General features: G+C 43.6%; 1 pseudogene across 1 annotated transcript in view; it reads right to left on the reverse strand.

Annotated features, from left to right (window-relative positions):
* The window catches only part of LOC147890979 (argininosuccinate synthase, chloroplastic-like), a 96564-nt pseudogene that overhangs the window by 61182 nt on the left and 17855 nt on the right, over positions 1–17527 (reverse strand). Inside the window, exon 3 of the transcript XR_015542604.1 lies at positions 3184–3322. The product of XR_015542604.1 is annotated as an argininosuccinate synthase, chloroplastic-like (transcript). The remainder of the gene's footprint in view (positions 1–3183; positions 3323–17527) is intronic.

Below are 17527 nucleotides of genomic sequence, written 5' to 3' on the forward strand. Positions count from 1 at the left end.
TTGCTTGAGAAGAATTTCATTTCTCATAGCATTTCTCCCTTAGCCTCCCCAGAGCTCCTTGTGAAAAAGAAAGATGGTTCATACCATATGTGCATTGATTATAGAGGTCTCAACAATGCCGCTATAAATTATAGATTTCCAATTCCAAGGATTGATGATTTGTTGGATGAACTAAAGGGGGCTAAATTCTTCACAAAGATACATACATTTGAGATATGGCTATCATCAAATTAGAGTGAAAGAGGGTGATGAGCACAAAACAACCTTCCACACACAAAGAGTTTGTATGAGTTCTGCCATTTAGGTTGACTAATGCACCAACACCTTTCAAGCGCTCATTTAGGTTGACTAATGCACCGACCACCTTTCAGGTGCTCATTTACAGCAAAAGCAAACACAAGCACATTGAGCATGTCGAATAAGTGCTGAAATTTGTGAGGTTGGATCAACTCCACGCAAAAGCTAGTACATTTGAGTTTTATGGCAGCAGAGGTTGAATACTTGGGGCAATTGTGAGCAAAAGTGTGAGGGAAAGACTACAAAGACACACACACACACACACACATATATATACATATACAAAGACATATGCATATACTGTATGTATACATATGTATATGTTGGAATATGGAAGCAAGAACTAGAACTAGAAACTGGAAATGAAATAACAAGACTGAAAGACTAGAAATACCTTGAGAAGAGTGTAGACAAGACACAAGCTAGACTGATAGATTAGAATGATGTGACCCATTGAATATATGGGCCAAAGTACAAGACATAATGCAAGAGTGTTTATGGGATAATTGTAGAAGTGCCACATGGCACACACTCAAGACATAAAGACTAGACTTAGACTTAGACTAGGAAATAGTACACTTAGTGTGCACTTATCTCCAACACCCTCCTTAAGTGGACACTAGGAGTAAGACAGAAAGACAAGACTAGAGGACAGACATAAAGACTGATAGACTGAGAGACATGACAGACAAAAGATCCTGAGACACCCCTCCTCAAGTGATATCCTCATATGGGTCCACAAGGGTAGGGACAAGATGGATCTAAAACATAGTCAGATTGATAGACAATTAGACAGACAGACAAGACTAGATAGACAGAAGACTGACTGTAGACAATCAGAAAGACCAAGACACTAGAACCCCTTGACCTACATCATCGGTGGTCAAGGTGGTAGACAAGACATAGAAGTAATCAGAAAGCCCACTTCTCATCATGTGAGGAAGGAACAGCAGGATCAGCTGATGGAGATGTTGTAGCAACATGGGCTGAGGTAGATGCAAGGGTTGATGTAGAAGTTTTGGAGTAGCAGTCCCTCTCCCGGTGATTATCACGGCCACAAATGGTGCATGGATGAGCCTTGAAACAGTCCTTCTCCATATGATTAGTTTTGCCACAATGGGTGCAAGGCTTTCTTACCTTAGAACTTCCTTTCTTTGCTAAAAATGCAGTGTCAGTTACCTTTCGTTGTTGAGTTCTTTCTTCCTCTTGGAGAGCATTGATGATACCCTCAAGAGAAGGATTATTATGATACTTGAAGGTAGTGACAAGAGTATCATAGGAGTCAGGTAAGCTTTTGAGAAGCACAGCAATAGCAATATCTTCGGAGATGGGAGACTTAACTGACGCAAGCTGAACCATAAGACTGCGAAGATAATTAACATGAGAGGCTATAGTAGCTCCGTCCTGCATATGTAGATCAAAGAATGAGATCATAAGTGCAATTTTAGAGTTTTTAGATCGGGCTCCAAAAAGAGTATCCAGAGTGATCCATGCTTGAGGAGCAGATTGTATGTCGGAGATGTGATGAATGTAATCATCTCCAACGCCGAGCAATATGATAGCATAGGCTTTGTCGTTCTTGGCAGCAACAACTTGCTCAGATGGACCTTCGGGAGCATCACGGTGAACAATGTCCCAAAGGCCTTCTTTCATAAGATGGCACTTGATTTTGATCTGCCAAGTATGAAAGTTGGACCCATTGAATTTGTCGATAGATATGAGAGAATGAGAGGAGGATGCCATGTGGGAAGGTCTTACCTCTTGCTAGGATGCAAGGGCAGTGTCTATTCCCTTACAATATTGTAGAAATAAATGAGAAGAAGAGATCCCAGAAGCCAGTTCTCTCACCACTTTGTCAGGGCCATAGCATATGACAGCCCATCGAAGCAGGAGGAACCAGCAGTTTGCAGATATGAGGATTAACAAAGACTGCTCAGCAAACTGAAAGAGACAATGTACAGTACCTTAGCAAGAACTGAATGCAGAACTGAATGCAGGTTGGGCAGAGATAAAAAAGCTTCAGCTCCTCCTTTATTTCGAACAGAAAAGGTACGGGCAGCAGCTTCAGAAAGTCGTGGGCAGCTCCTTCAGCTCACGAAATCAGGGCAGAAAGGCAGGCAGATCTGCAGCAGTAGAGGCCACCTGAACTGGGACAACGGGTGCAGGTACAGCACTGGTACAACGGGCGAAGTCGAAGTACAGGCGGCGTACGGTCAGCGGGGTACGGACGCCTGTACGGACGGCGCTGATCTGTCAGGAGCGACAGCAGGAGCGGGTGCAGACTTGACAGCAGGTTTGCACAGATCTGGAGCTCAGATCTGGCAGAAATGATGCGCAGATCTGGCGCAGATCTGGAGCAGAAACACGCAGATCTGTCGCGTAGATCTGGAGCGCAATGGCGGGGCAGAAAGAGGGGAAAATGTGAAGAGGGAGCGCAGATCTGCAGCGGGAGAGAGATCTGAGAAAAGGCAGACTGAGGGGAGAGAAGAGGAAGAAGAGGGATCAACCTAGCTCTGATACCATGTTGGAATATGGAAGCAAGAACTAGAACTAGAAACTGGAAATGAAATAACAAGACTGAAAGACTAGAAATACCTTGAGAAGAGTGTAGACAAGACACAAGCTAGACTGATAGATTAGAATGATGTGACCCATTGAATATATGGGCCAAAGTACAAGACATAATGCAAGAGTGTTTATGGGATAATTGTAGAAGTGCCACATGGCACACACTCAAGACATAAAGACTAGACTTAGACTTAGACTAGGAAATAGTACACTTAGTGTGCACTTATCTCCAACAGTATACACACGCATAAGGGTGCTTAGGCCATATCCATTCCTTTAAAACAATAAAGCTTCTTACGAGTTTAGCAAGCAGCCTACCTTAACCAAGGAACAATCACAGAAGTGTCCAAACCACCACTGTAGGCCAGCACAACTTTCCTCAGCTTGCCACGGAGTCCACCATTGGTCTTCAAGGACAAGGTTTTCCCTTCATTTTCGGCCAAAACCATCCTAGTACCTGCAATCAGCTTACAAAATCAGCCCAACCATGCTCTCCTTTCCATACATCTCTCTCGCACACGAAATTGATGAAGTAATGAGGATACATTGGTTTTACCATGAGAAATTACGCTAAAAAGGCACAATAAAGCTGAGCCCTGAAATGAGAAAGATGGTCAGTCTTGGCTTGTAACTATAGCCAGGCATTCCTTGGAAAATCTCAGGCTGATTTTCAACTTATTACTGTTACAGCCTTGCATAAGGCATATGATGATAACCGTGAAGATGAACCTTAGGATCAGACCTGCTGTGTCAAATATCATAACATTGAAAAAGCAAGATATGCGAAACAAATATCACAACAGAATTCCAGCACCACAGTTACATTAAAATACTGAGTCCAAGACCAGACATCTACAAGAGAATGACTGCCTCTCCTTGCCTATATCCATCACGAACCCGTCACTTTAGGCAACCATTGCATTCTGCATAGTGAATGTGAAGTTAACCTCTCCACCTCCCTATTTGGCCACTGCCGCTCTTTTCCATTTCCCTTGCTTTCTCTCTAGGCAGCACCCTCCCCTCTACTCTATGCTCCCCTAGCCTTGCCACTAGCACCAGTTTAAATTAATATATTGAGTCCACCACTTGACCTTTACAAGAGAATCACTAGCTCTCCTTGCCTATATTCACCATGAGTCCTTCACTTTAGGAAACCATTGCATTCTGCATAGTGAATAAATGCAAAGTTCAACTTGACCACTCGACTTCCCTCCTTAGCCATTGCCACCCTTTCCCATCTCCCTTGCTTTCTCTCTGGGCAGAGCCATGAGTCCTTCACTTTAGGAAACCATTGCATTCTGCATAGTGAATGAATGTGAAGTTCAACTTAAACTCTCAACTTCCCACCTTGGCCACTGCCACCCTTTCCCATCTCCTTTGCTTTCTCCTTGCCTATATTCGCCACCATGACTCCTTCACTATAGGAAACCATTGCATTCTGTATAGTGAATGAATGTGAAGTTCAATTTAACCTCTCAACTTCCCTCCTTGGCCACTGCCACCCTTTCCCATCTCCCTTCCTTTCTCTCTGGGCAGCACAGTCCCCTCTATTCCATGCTCCCCTAGTTTTGCCACTTTGATGACTATCCATGCCTTCATCATAGTTTTCAATTTTGGGGCGAATTTTAGAAAATTTGGCGCTCCTTTCAGTTTGGGGAAAAAAAGTGGCCAACCATGGCATTCAAAAAAACCAAAAAAAAGAGGAAAATTAGTATATTGATCGCAAAAAGAAAGCCACTCTTTGGCAACCCGTGTCTTTTGATTGCCAAATTCAAATGGGGTCATGTTATATATCAAATTAAATGGCAAGGCATGATTTACATGCATTTATACTTTATCAAGTTATAGCTACTTCCTCCACCAAATTTAGAGCAAGGTCACCCACTTTAGGCTATCATTTCTCAAGGGTTGGAATGGTGGATAGCCTGCTTTGGCTATCCTTTTTCAAGGAGGGTATTTCCACACAAAAACACTGCTTCATCCCGGCAAGAAGCAACCTACCCGACACACAACAACACCTACCACCACTTTGACTCCTAACATTCCCACTCTATTGAATTGCCTCACATTGCCAACCTCTCTTTCAATTTATTATTGGAGCCAGCTTTCTTCTATGCTCATATTGAATCATTCCTAAGTGGAAAAGAAAAGAAAATGGACAAGGGAACCGCAGGCTAGGTGATGAAAAACTAGCCTAGAAAGGCTCATAACAAGTCCTAAACCAAATTCATGCTCTCTCTATGGAAAAGCATTCATAAAATATTTTACAAACTCTCTCTCTCTATGGAAAACCAAATTCATGCTCTCTCTCTCTCTCTCTCTCTCTCTCTCTCTCTCTCTCTGCGGTGAGCGTGGGAACAAGGCACGAGATTCAAGAGTGATAAGCCGTCACGTCAACTGTACTAGAGAAAAGAAAGTACAAGGTATTTGAAAGGTAGACCCTAGGACTAAGTGTCCTAGCTATCACATAGGACTAAATGTCCTATGTGGCATAAAAGGCACTAAAACACTAGAGCGCCCATAACTATGCCTACAAGGCACATACCAGGGCCCATAGGGCATCATTAGAACCGGGAGAAGATGACCTACAAACCCCCCTCCATGGTATGGGCGGAAGTATTCTGGAAACGTCTCAGAATACCTAGTATTGGATATAGCCACCTATGAATGTACAAGATGTTCATCCAAAAGGATATAGCCACCTATGAATGTACAAGATATGTCAGATCATGTAACAAAGGGAACCAAGTGTAAAGCTTGTCGGAAGACTTCCAACTTGGGACGACGAAGTGCCTTTGTAAACATATCTGCTATATTGTCCTCTGTGTTAAGGTAGGACAACTCTATGTCTCCTGCCTGCCAATGCTGTGAACTGGGCATGTGCATGAACCAACTGAGCTGAGATACTGCATACTGTAAGTCAGGTTTGGTGCGACATAAGTAAATGAGACATGCAACAGCCTGCTGGTAAAGGGTGATATCACATGGTGGGCTCCCATCATGAGCTGAAAATTTTTAGCCAGGGTCCACTGGAGTAGGATTGGCTTGCAATCCTCAAACTGAAAACGATCAAGGAGCTGTCCGATATACTTGGACTGTGACATCATGATAACCCCCTCAACATGAGCAAACTGAATGCCCAAATAATAGTGTAGCTGCCCCATGTCTGACATTCCAAAAGCTTGCTGCAAATCAGCCTTGAAAGCTGCAATATGCTGAGTATCTGGGCCCGTGATTAGCATATCATCCACATATAGAATCAGCACTAAAAAATCAGATCCACTCCCACGGACATAAAGAGTGGGTTCTGTGGGGCTATTCTGAAAACCAAGGGATAGTAAGTGCATGAATTTTGGCATACCATGCCCTGGGTGCCTGCTTCAAACCATAAAGGGCTTTTCTAAGCCGGCATACCTTGTTTTCAGAATTAACAACCTCAAAGCTAGGAGGTTGTTTCACATAAACTTCTTCCTGCAAATCCCCATGAAGAAAAGCAGTCTTGATGTCAAGCTAAATCAGACCCACTCCCACGGACATAAAGAGTGGGTCCTGTGGGGCTATTCTGAAAACCAAGCGATAGTAAGTGTGCATGAATTTTGGCATACCATGCCCTGGGTGCCTGCTTCAAACCATAAAGGGCTTTTCTAAGCCAGCATACCTTCTTTTCAAAATTAACAACCTCAAAGCCAGGAGGTTGTGTCACATAAACTTCTTCCTGCAGATCCCCATAAAGAAAAGCAGTCTTGATGTCAAGCTGGTGCACTTGCCAATGGTGATGGGCTGCAATGGCAATGAAACATCTAATAGTAGTAATCCTGGATGTGGGAGCAAAGGTCTCCTCAAAGTCAATGCCTTGTTGTTGGGCATACCCTTTTGCAACAAGACGAGCTTTGTGTCGATCTATACTGCCATCAGATTTCCTTTTTAATTTGTAGACCCACCGGGTACCAATGCCATGCTTGCCGGGAGCTAGATCTACTAATTCCCATGTGTCATTTTTGGCAACGGATTGTAACTCAGCTCTCATTGCATCCATCCACTCTTTCCTGTCAAAAGCATCTTTATGGCACAAGGGCTCTTCATTGCAAGCTGCAGCAAGGAGTGCAAACTCAAGAAAGTGACCATGCATCTGTCTATTCCCTGATCTTGTCCGGGCAGCAAAAGGTTAATCTTGTTTGCTGTCCCTCAATGTATCAAGAAGCCATCTGGGAACTTGCCTTTGCTGTCTATTGACAGCTCTTTCTTCAATCACTGCATCATGAATAGTGGGATCATTTTGTGCTGGAAGAGAAACCTGCAAATCAGCATGGGGTACTCGCTGATCATTGCTTGTTGGAGGGCCCGCAGGAGGCTCATGTTGCTGTTCAAAGTCCCCCTCTGAGGAAGGCAGAGGTAACCAAGAGTCAAAGGCATCAAACATGTCAACTTCTGGGTTAGTTTTGCAGTCCACAAGAGGGGAAGCCGAATGTTCAGCGAAGATTACATCTCTACTGACAATAATCTTCCCAGTATTTGGTTGGTATAACCTATACCCTCTGCTCTCCTGGCTGTAACCCATAAATATGCATTTGATTGCCTTGTCATCAAGCTTATGTCTCAGCTAAGATGGTACATAAACATATGCAAGAGACCCAAAAATCTCATGTGTGAAAGTGAAGGCTTCCTGCCTTTACATGCTTCATAAGGTGTAACAGTCTTCAATGCCCTTGTAGGTGATCTATTCATATACCTAGATGAATCCAGGAACATTCCAGAACTCATCCTCTAAAAACACGACATAGTGCAGTAACAATCTCACGAGAGTCACTCATAAGATTGAAAACCATAAACTCCATCACGCATAGCAAGGACTAGCTACTATGACATCCCCATTGACGTCATCAGCACCCAACACTGGGTGTAGACCATAGTATAAAAGTATGCTCTCACACATACAAATCCACACACCCACACATACTTGAGCATCCATTTATACAAAGTCTTCGTACTGAGTTTCTGTCGGCACCCCTAAGGTGAAGGGCAAACTCAGCCATGACGAAGGCTAGTACTAAAGGTGATCTATTCATCTGACCATCTCCATAGTGGACCTGTTCTTCCTTTCAGGAACAGGATTATGCTAAGGAGTGTAAGGAGTGGTGCATGAGTGAACAATGCCCCGTGAAGACAAAAATGGATCAAACTCATTTGACATATAGTCTCCCCCCCTATCTATGTTGAGGGTGACAAGCTTGCATCCTAATTCATTCTCAACCATATTCAGCCATCTCTGAAAGCAGGAGAATACTTAAGATTTGGCCAATAATCAAAGGGTTGTAGCAAACCCTTGATATGTATCTGGCAATCCATTCAACGTGGTACTGACAAGCTGAGAATTTGGCACCACCTCATCAATATTCGCAAGTTGTTCCATGAGGTCCTTGACCTTTGTCAGGTATGCATCCATAAAGTCACCTTCATTCATATTGACTTCTTGCAATTGCCTTCTTAAATATGCAACACGTGCCTCATTGCGAATTTGATAAAGAGAAGCCAATTTGTCCCAAGCATCCTTTGCTGTCCTTCAAGACCGGATGTGTGGAATAATGATTCCCTTACATGATAAAGCAATACAGGAATGTGCATTTGCATCTCTTGCATCCCATCTTGATTGTTCCTGAGTTGGGGGGGCAGTAGTAGGGGTGCTAGAGGATAAGGCATGAGGAGTAGTACCCTCTGCAGAGTGACCGGCAGTAGGGGCAGCCACTGTAGCATTGGCTGGCCTCAGATCAATCCCAGAAACAATATTCCAAAAATGCCTTGCAACAAGAATGTGTTTCATGAGATAAGACCACATCGGATAGTTGGTGCCATCCAACTTATCATCTTCACGAAGAATACCAAATAGATCATGATTGTTACCAGCCATTGCAAATAGTACAAGTAAAAATGCACTGACCAAGTGACCAAAGGATAGCCTCAATGCTTTGAACTGCAAAAATATGTCTTACTGTCCCAAATACCTCTGAGCCAACAACAGATATTTCCAGGAGGCTGCACTGGGCCTCAAGGCAACACAATGCCTTTTCTTGCTTAGATGATAAAATAGTGAGAGCAAATAGACTGAAAATATGTGCAGCAAGGTATAGGAACAGAGTAACCAGCTGAAATTGAGCTCCCAACACAAAAGCCCCAAATTTGGTTGGCCTGAGTGATGACGCGGCACAATGTGACAGTCCTAAACCTGAATTTGACTGAAAACTTCAATTTTTGGAATGATCTCAGTTGTCAACCTTGTCCAAAGTGTTGTATTGACGAGTTGAAGGTCCAAATGTCAAAAGCCCTAAATTTTCCTGTCGAAAATTAGGGTTTGACAGTCAAATACTGTCAGAAAACAGTAAAAGACAGCAAATGTTGCTTGTAAATCAGCTTCTGGTCCCCTGAAATGAATGCTGAGACCAAAAATACCTCTGTAGGTAGAATATGACAGACCAAGGAGCTGCTGCAGCGAGTTGAAGTGCAAAAGGCGGCTGGAGCAGAGCTGGAACAGCCCTCAGACACCTCGAAATGTGTGTGTGGCTGCAAATGTCTCTTGTGGAGGGCTCTGGACAGGTCACGACAGCAGGACGCCTCCTGCAGATGGCTCTGGAGAGGTCGCGGGAGCTGGGCGCCTGGACCTGAGGCTGGTTGAAGTGATCTGCAGCACAAAAAATGGTGACAGATGGCCACAGGTGCTGTAGGAGACCTCGAAAAGGCTGCAGCAGGACCTAGAAGCAGTCGGAAGCCTTGGACAGCAGCTGAAGAGCCTCGAACAGGCTGGAAATGTGACGACCAGCAAGGCAGCAAACTCCCAATGAGCGACGGAGGACTCGGGGAGGCTGAGAAGAGCTGGAAGACAAATGCAAGACCTGCTCTGATACCACTGAAGGTGCGGTGAGCGTGGGAGCAAGGCACAAGATTCAAGAATGATAAGCCGTCACGTCAACTGTACTAGAGAAAAGAAAGTACAAGGTACTTGAAAGGTAGACCCTAGGACTAAGTGTCCTAGGTGTCACATAGGACTCAATGTCCTATGTAGCATAAAAGGCACTAAAACACTAGAGTGCCTATAACTATGCCTACAAGGCACATACCAGGGCCCATAGGGCATCACTAGAACCGGGAGAAGATGACCTACTCTCTCTCTCTCTCTCTCTCTCTCTCTCTCTCTCTCTCTCTCTCACCGTGTATAAGCCATCCTTCCCCATCAAGTTTAGTAAAACCCGCGTGGGTCTTGGTGGTTGAGGCTCTGGTTCATGTCGTTGTGTGTGTGTGTTCGATCCTTGTGGTTGACTTCGGATACGCCTACTGTGTGCGTCTTGGGTTTGTTCCTACGAAGTAAAACTCTCTCTCTCTCTCTCTCTCTCTCTCTCTCTCTCTCTCTCTCTCTCGTCGTAGTCCACCTGCCCTCCCGTCGTAGCCCTAGCCCTAGCCGCCGTCAGTGCTGTGAACCCTCGCCGCCACTAGCGCCATCAACCCCAACCGCCGCCAACCCTAGCTGACGCCCTAGCATTAGTCGGCCCTCAGCCATCCCGTCGTCTCCTAGGCTGGGCTGAATCCCAAGCCCAATCTGGGGGTTAGCTTCAAGTTTGCAGGTAATCACATATGGCCAGCATGTAATGGCCAACTCTTTTCCCGAAATCCCCCTCAACACCAGCAACCTCAACGATCTTTGTTTGCACGCAACTACCAACAAGAAGGTTCAAAAGTACCCATCATTGGGCAACATGAACACATTTGTTATTTGCAGCAAACAGTGAGAAAGTTAAGGTTGGAGCAAGCAGAAACTAAGGCTCTAGTTCACGTTCTAGAAGGGCCTACCAAACAAGCAATGATTGATGAGGTTGTGAAGTCTTATAAGACTTCCCCCCTTACCCCCCAGTTACTCTCCACAGTCAAGGATTTAGTTCATAATGAAATACGGACGGCCAAACAAGAGGTCGTTGTGGCGTTTGAAGCAAAAGTCAACAAAGTTGATATTCAATAGGAGATCAAGGAACATGAAGTGAGATGGGATAACGCACTTAGAATCAAAATTGGGATATCCCAGAAGGATGGTACAAGGAGGACAACTCGTCCAGACAACATTGATTGGATACCTAACGAGGATGACAAGCCTGATACTTATGATGATGGTGAAGCTAGAACAGTCTTTATCGACCATAGTAAAGGTCATGCTATCCTTAAGTTTATTTAATTCACGAGATTTACATCTCAAGATTTTACAACAATCCTATAAGCTGAAAGGTACCTTAGCTATGGATAGCCGAGAAACTCACAAAGGCTCAGCTAAAAGATAAAGCAACGGGATTAGCCAAAGTTAGGGCTGCCAGGAAGGATGGTAAATGGGCAGTGTATAGTGGAGGAATAGCAACCATTAAGGAGTTCAAATCAAAACCAAAAGACTCTCAGTCTTAAAATTATGTAAGGCCAACTTTATGTTTTTTTCCAGGACATAATCTAGGTACTCTAAATAATGGAGTTGCTTTATGCACATTTAGGGAGCTCCCTCCCTAAACTGATGTATTGGATGGTCTATTGTCCCATAGACCTTTAATCTTCCGTGGACATTAATAGACTCTCTCTCTCTCTCTCTCTCTCTCTCTCTCTCTCTCTCCTACAGCTTCCTCCCTCCATTGCCTTTGCCTCCCCTAATGCTATCCATGCCTTCCTAGCATGATCAATCGTGCCATTCAAGCTTACATATACCTAGATGAATCTAGGAACATTCCCAAACTCATCCTCTAAAAACACAACATAGTGCAGTTTCAATCTCATGAGAGTCACTCATCATATTTAAAACCATAAACTCCATCACGCATAGCAGAGACTAGCTACTATGACATCCCCACTGACGTCATCAGCGCCCAACACTGGGTGTAGACCATAGTATAAAAGTATGATCTCACACATACAAATCCACACACCCACACATACTTGAGCATCCATTTATACAAAGTCTTCGTACTAAGTTTCTGTCGGCACTCTGGAGGTGAAGGGCAAACTCAGCCATGACGAAGGCTAGCACTAAAGAAGAAGGCTAATCAAAAAGTAGTCCAAATCTCTTCATTCAAGCTACAACTGCTTGTGAAGTCTAAACGATTTCATTTTAGTCTCTCCCAAACGAGCATCTAAATCTAAATCTAGCTGATAGGGCAACGCACCACTTAAGATAGAAAGAATTATCGCAATACCACTTGGACGAAAACTTCGCAAGGTGAAATTTGCATGTCCGCTAATACGATAGAAGCATATACCTAGATGAATCCAGGAACATTCCCAAACTCATCCTCTAAAAACACAACATAGTGCACTTTCAATCTCACGAGAGTCACTCATCAGATTGAAAACCATAAACTCCATCACGCGTAGCAGGGACTAGCTACTATGACATCCCCACTGACGTCATCAACACCCAACACTGGGTGTAGACCATAGTATAAAAGTATGCTCTCACACATACAAATCCACACACCCACACATACTTGAGCATCCATTTATACAAAGTCTTCGTACTAAATTTATGTCGGCACTCCAGAGGTGAAGGGCAAACTCAGCCATGACGAAGGCTAGCACTAAAGGAGAAGGCTAATCAAAAAGTAGTCCAAATCTCTTCATTCAAGCTACAACTGCTTGTGAAGTCTAAACGATTTCATTTTAGTCTCTCCCAAACGAGCATCTAAATCTAAATCTAGCTGATAGGGCAACGCACCATTTAAGATAGAAAGAATTATCACAATACCAGCAGGCCGCAACTTGGACGAAAACTTCACAAGGTGAAATTTGCATGTCCACTAATACAGCAGAAGCTTACAGCCTAGGCTTTTTGGGTTATGTACTTTTGACATATATGAAGTTTACAGCCTAGGCTTTTTGGGTTCTGTACTTTTGACATATATGAAGTTTGAATCATATATTGGCATTTTGTCAATCTTTAGCCTTTCTCATTTATTTCAGATTTGTCATTTATAAAGTATTCGTGATTGCTAACTTCTACGTTCTAAGTTATAAGTGTATATACCATAGTTAGGGGAAACGGAAACAGGGAAACGAAAACACTTCAAGATTTCCAAGAGGGCTGAACGGGGAAACACGCGTCATCAAGGAGGGTTTAGAAAAGGGGGTTTTGAGCTGAGCACACACACATTTAGAATGCTACAGCCCTAAAACCTACCTGTAACTTAAAACATAGTCCATAACACATACCAATTACAAAAGAATCAAGATTGATTAATGATCATATCATTATTATGATTAAAGTTTGAACTTTGAAGATAATACATACACTTAGAGCTTAGAACTTGGAAGTTAGCAATGAGGAATAATTTATAAATGACATATCTGAAATCAATGAGAAAGGCTTTATAAAGAATTGACAAGTTACAAATTCCAATACATGCTTCAAACTTCATATATGTCAAAAGTACGAAACCCAAAAAACCTAGGCTGTAAGCCTTAAGGCCAACCATTACATCAATGATGATATGATCAACATGTAGAATCTAGATAGCTCAAGCCTTAACCTCCTCCTCCCCCTCCCCTCCTCCTCATCATCATCTGTTGCCTCCTCCTCATCATCATCATCATCATCATCATTAATAAGGTGTCATCAAGCTTATGAAAACCAATAAAGTTGTCATGCACGTACTCATGTCTCATCTTGTTAAGCAAACGCAAGTTTGCATTAATACAGTTAAAATCATTCACCCTTTGTGCTTTGAGACGCATCCTCTTCTTTGTATGGATGTGGACAAAGCTGCTCCACATGCGCTCACAAGAGAAGGAGCTACAACCTTGGCTAAGAATCCGAATGGCAAGCAATTGCAGCTCAAGGGAATCAGCTCCATAATCCTCCCACCATGTAACAGCTCCGACTTGAAATCTGAAATTGCAAAGCTCATAGAATTCAAATGTATGCCAAAGCTCATAAAATCTGAAAACTATGAATCACTAAAATCTGAAAATTGACACAAGTTAAGATGACCTACCATGCTGGGCATCTAGGCATCCAATTATGCCCTCCTTATTGTGATATTGCCGAGCTGGTCCTTCACTTTCTACCAGCATCCGGAGTTGGCACCATCTTTTGAAGAGTGGGGTTCCAACCACGGACCACCTCTTTAGCACTCTGTTGTGCACTTACCTTGTGTTGAAAATCTAGGTCCAACACAAACGCAGACACATGAATGGGAGAGAAATCCTGCTCACGCCCAAGTTCTCCAACTCTCTAAACTTGTGGGGATCTTTCTCTAACACTCTGATATTTTCTATCATGCGACCCATCCCCTCATATACCTTGCCAATATAAGGCTTGGCTCCATCAACATTTCTCAGCAACAACACAATTGGTTTACACAAAGCATACACGTGTGATGCACCAGCCCAAAAGTCATCATTGCCTATACAGAAGTATTAGACCAAAGGCCTGCTTAGAAGTGTGCCATGCATCCCACTCTGGACCTACCACAACCTGCTTAAATGCAGATCTCATTTCAATGAGTCTTCGAAGCATCAAATAATAGTATGCAAACCTTGTCTTTCAATACTTCAAAAGCTCCTTGCTTGCCACCTTATGGTACAAAAAGAGAGGAAAATGATGGTGTGTGATAAACCCAACTCTCTCTCTTCCATTGTCAATAAAAAATCTTACCCAAGGCAATTTGCCAATGTCTTTCAACACATTATTTAAACAATGGGCAACACAAGAACTCCACTGAAACGAGGATACCTTTGCTCCAATAACGCACCTGCAGCCTTGGTATTTCCACCATCTAAAACAAGCTACACAACACTGGATGGGCCCACATATTCCACACATCTGCCCACATCTGATAAGGAGATAGTGCAACATTGAAACTAATCCCATTCGAGTAAAATAGACAGGCCAAGACCGCATCTATTTGTGCCTTCCTTTGTGGATGTCATGTAGTCTATAGGGTCCTTTACCTTCGTGGGGATGAGAGAGGTGAAGGAGATGCACTAGGAGTAGAACCTGTAGCTCCAAGACCATGTGCACTCCCAGAAGAAGAAATTATAGTAGCAACAACATAGGGTCCCTTTTGCAATAGCCACATGAGAACCTTAAGTAACTCCTCCATAAGTGGATGCAATAGTCTTTGCTCTCTTCGCGCGAGGAAATGCCTCGACCTCTCATGCCAACCTTGCTTTCTCTGCCTCGAAGATGACGTTGCAAGTTGTATTCCCCTCTCTTTTAATGCAAAGAAGATGGACCTTCAACCTATCAGGGATCCCACCTCTTTTCAATCCACACCACCTACACATGTACTTGCGAGTGCCTCCTTTCTTGGTGTTGTAGCTATCCAACAGATTAACTTGACTCCACCAAAAATCTAATTGGGTGAGCTCCGCCTTGGGATGAGACTAAGGGATATGACTTCTTGAAGCCATAGAAGCTTGAAAGAGGCAGAAATTGGAAAGAAGAAATTATAGTACCAACAACATAGGGTCCCTTTTGCAATAGCCACATGAGAACCTTAAGTAACTCCTCCATAAGTGGATGCAATAGTCTTTGCTCTCTTCGCGCGAGGAAATGCCTCGACCTCTCATGCCAACCTTGCTTTCTCTGCCTCGAAGATGACGTTGCAAGTTGTATTCCCCTCTCTTTTAATGCAAAGAAGATGGACCTTCAACCTATCAGGGATCCCACCTCTTTTCAATCCACACCACCTACACATGTACTTGCGAGTGCCTCCTTTCTTGGTGTTGTAGCTACCCAACAGATTAACTTGACTCCACCAAAAATCTAATTGGATGAGCTCCGCCTTGGGATGAGACTAAGGGATATGACTTCTTGAAGCCATAGAAGCTTGAAAGAGGCAGAAATTGGAAAGAAGAAATTATAGTACCAACAACATAGGGTCCCTTTTGCAATAGCCACATGAGAACCTTAAGTAACTCCTCCATAAGTGGATGCGATAGTCTTTGCTCTCTTCGCGCGAGGAAATGCCTCGACCTCTCATGCCAACCTTGCTTTCTCTGCCTCGAAGATGACGTTGCAAGTTGTATTCCCCTCTCTTTTAATGCAAAGAAGATGGACCTTCAAGCTATCAAGGATCCCACCTCTTTTCAATCCACACCACCTACACATGTACTTGCGAGTGCCTCCTTTCTTGGTGTTGTAGCTACCCAACATATTAACTTGACTCCACCAAAAATCTAATTGGGTGAGCTCCGCCTTGGGATGAGACTAAGGGATATGACTTCTTGAAGCCATAGAAGCTTGAAAGAGGCAGAAATTGGAAAGAAGAAATTATAGTACCAACAACATAGGGTCCCTTTTGCAATAGCCACATGAGAACCTTAAGTAACTCCTCCATAAGTGGATGCAATAGTCTTTGCTCTCTTCGCGCGAGGAAATGCCTCGACCTCTCATGCCAACCTTGCTTTCTCTGCCTCGAAGATGACGTTGCAAGTTGTATTTCCCTCTCTTTTAATGCAAAGAAGATGGACCTTCAACCTATCAGGGATCCCACCTCTTTTCAATCCACACCACCTTACTTGCGAGTGCCTCCTTTCTTGGTGTTGTAGCTACCCAACAGATTAACTTGACTCCACCAAAAATCTAATTGGATGAGCTCCGCCTTGGGATGAGACTAAGGGATATGACTTCTTGAAGCCATAGAAGCTTGAAAGAGGCAGAAATTGGAAAGAAGAAATTATAGTACCAACAACATAGGGTCCCTTTTGCAATAGCCACATGAGAACCTTAAGTAACTCCTCCATAAGTGGATGCGATAGTCTTTGCTCTCTTCGCGCGAGGAAATGCCTCGACCTCTCATGCCAACCTTGCTTTCTCTGCCTCGAAGATGACGTTGCAAGTTGTATTCCCCTCTCTTTTAATGCAAAGAAGATGGACCTTCAACCTATCAGGGATCCCACCTCTTTTCAATCCACACCACCTACACATGTACTTGCGAGTGCCTCCTTTCTTGGTGTTGTAGCTACCCAACATATTAACTTGACTCCACCAAAAATCTAATTGGGTGAGCTCCGCCTTGGGATGAGACTAAGGGATATGACTTCTTGAAGCCATAGAAGCTTGAAAGAGGCAGAAATTGGAAAGAAGAAATTATAGTACCAACAACATAGGGTCCCTTTTGCAATAGCCACATGAGAACCTTAAGTAACTCCTCCATAAGTGGATGCAATAGTCTTTGCTCTCTTCGCGCGAGGAAATGCCTCGACCTCTCATGCCAACCTTGCTTTCTCTGCCTCGAAGATGACGTTGCAAGTTGTATTTCCCTCTCTTTTAATGCAAAGAAGATGGACCTTCAACCTATCAGGGATCCCACCTCTTTTCAATCCACACCACCTACACATGTACTTGCGAGTGCCTCCTTTCTTGGTGTTGTAGCTACCCAACAGATTAACTTGACTCCACCAAAAATCTAATTGGGTGAGCTCCGCCTTGGGATGAGACTAAGGGATATGACTTCTTGAAGCCATAGAAGCTTGAAAGAGGCAGAAATTGGAAAGAAGAAATTATAGTACCAACAACATAGGGTCCCTTTTGCAATAGCCACATGAGAACCTTAAGTAACTCCTCCATAAGTGGATGCAATAGTCTTTGCTCTCTTCGCGCGAGGAAATGCCTCGACCTCTCATGCCAACCTTGCTTTCTCTGCCT

Source organism: Dipteris shenzhenensis, chromosome 18 (genome assembly GCF_047967505.1).
Source record: "Dipteris shenzhenensis isolate YYH24624 ecotype China chromosome 18, Dip_SZ_1.0, whole genome shotgun sequence".
Classification (NCBI taxonomy): Eukaryota; Viridiplantae; Streptophyta; class Polypodiopsida; order Gleicheniales; family Dipteridaceae; genus Dipteris; species Dipteris shenzhenensis.